The sequence below is a fragment of the Orycteropus afer genome, unplaced genomic scaffold, assembly GCF_000298275.1.
Source record: "Orycteropus afer afer isolate SDZICR_OR568_19922 unplaced genomic scaffold, OryAfe1.0 scaffold00090, whole genome shotgun sequence".
Classification (NCBI taxonomy): domain Eukaryota; kingdom Metazoa; phylum Chordata; class Mammalia; order Tubulidentata; family Orycteropodidae; genus Orycteropus; species Orycteropus afer.
In genome coordinates, this window is record NW_006921677.1 from 2,282,868 (window position 1) to 2,285,137 (window position 2,270).

At 39.5% G+C, this 2,270-nt stretch overlaps 1 pseudogene; it reads left to right on the forward strand.

Moving 5' to 3' along the window:
• Positions 1-1,074: 1,074 nt before the first annotated feature.
• On the forward strand, positions 1,075-1,972 carry LOC103198308 (annotated as a pseudogene).
• The last annotated feature ends 298 nt before the right edge of the window (positions 1,973-2,270 follow it).

A 2,270-nucleotide genomic window follows, 5' to 3' on the forward strand; every position in this document is an offset into this window, starting at 1 on the left:
GTATACATCCCATTGCTGTTGCATTATTGATACTGGCTCATAGTAGCCGTATACATACACAGTAAAACCTGGGAACGCTAACACCTGCCTAAGTCAGAAGCTCTAGAAAAGTAGTTAGACCACACCATCAAAGATGGAAAATTTAAAAACCTGGAAAAGCCATGCAGTCCTGTTGAGTTCCAACTCTTACAGGTTTCACTGTATGTATATAACCAACTCATACGTACCTTATAGGACAGAGTAGAACTGCCCCCAGAGGGTTTCCAAGGCTTTAACCTTTATGGAAGCAGATTGCCACATCTTTCTCCCATGTAGCCACCGGTGAGTTCAAACTGCCAATCTTTTGGTTAGCAGCTGAGCACTTAATCACCGGACTACGAAAGCTAAAATGTGCAAAAACATTCAAGTGGTCAATTCACACCATTTTCAGGATACTGTTTACTTCTGGGGAGAAAAAGAGATCCCATATTTGTAAAGTTTTACTTATTTTAAAAACACGTATGTCTTGATTTGCAGGGCATTGAGTTTGTGTTAATGGTGGTGGAACGTTTCGGAAAAGGCTACCGAAAATGGTGGCACAATATGAAAAAGTCATTAATGTCTCTGAGCTGTAAATGTGGAAGTTATTATGTTGGTGAATGTCTTGGTGTGTATGTTTTCACCACAGTAAAAATTAAAAAAAAAAAAAAAGTCAAAATATTAACATTAAATATGGCTTGTTTATCTGTTACACTTTCTGTATGTTTGAAATATTTTATAATTAAATTTTAATTTTATAGAAGAAAACACATAGCTTAGAAGGCTTCTTTCTTGGCTGCCTGGCAAGGTCCAAGTATCAGCTTTTGTTGGTCAGTTTCCTCTTTTCACAAGAAAGGCAAATATCTTCACAGACTTTTCTTGTTCTCAGGGACGATTCCCTTCTTTAGGGAAGAGTTGCTTTAAGCTGGCACTAGAGTCCCACAGGCCTTTGTAAAGCAAATGTTGTGGCTCCTCCTCTTTCTTTTCTGCTAGAATTGCCATTTTGCAGTAATTCATCAAAATGAGGAAAAAATAAGAGAAAGAGAGGCACCCACTATGTTCTCTAGGCCTTTTAGAAAACACAGAGTTGTTCCTTTGGCTGCATACATGCCAATCTATGAGAAAGGTGATATTGTAGACATCAAGGGGATGGGCAATGATTAAAAAGGAATGTTCTACAAATGCTCCCATGGCAAAACTGGGTGAGTGGACAGTGGTACCCAGCATGCTGTTGGCATTTGTTGTAATCAACCAAGTTAAGGGCAAGATTCTTGCCCAGAGGATTAATGTGATTAATTGAACATATTAAGCACTCTAACTAACAGAGGGCTGAGATTGGCTTCCTGACGGGCATGAAAGAAAATGATCAGAAAAAGAAGAAAGCCAAAGAGAAACGTATTTGGTGTCAAAATGCTAAACGTACAGGGAAACACTAAAAATTAGTGTGAAAGAATATATTTATTGTGAGTAGATAGAATTGAAATTGGGCAATGTCAACCTGGAAAGTCAAACTGGAAGATGATCCAAAGAGGAGATAGTGAAAACAGGTTATACAGGGCATTGTCATTTTAATTTCTCAGGAGATAGCACCAGAACACATGCAAGGTCAGTTGTCAGTACTTCAGTTGTAGAAACTGAGTCACTAAGGACATGCCATACATTTTCCAGTCAATCCAAGGTTCTTGCTCCTCAAAACTGGTGCACATAGATTGTCCCCTAAAGGAGACCAATGCCTAAGGCTTAAGGTTCAAAAGGACACCTAAGAGCAGATGGCCTGAGTGGGTCACCCCAACTCTATGGACCCAGAAATCTAGATTCCAGAATTAAAACGGTGTCTCACTGGGTTCAACTGAAGTGCCAGCCTGCTCCACCCAAAGAGGCACACTTTGTAAGAACCAATGAAAAGCAGCCTGAGCTGCTGCAACTTATATCCTATAAATTCATGGCACAATAGGTATGTAAAAACAGATAAAGAAACGCATACCAAAGTATTATGGGCTGAGGAGTCAATACACATAAACTTTACACCTCTTGGATTACAAAACAATTGAAAATTAAGATAAGAGGCAGGAGATGGAGGGTAAGGTATATCTTTATAACAAACAAAACTAATATTAGAAAATGTGGCTTTTATTTATTGGCTAGTGAGTTTCCCTGGAGCTCTGGTAGTGTAGTGCCTAAAGCATTTGATTGCTAACCAGAAGGCTGGCGGTTCAAACCCACCAGCCACTCCTCGGAAGGAAGGTTGGGCA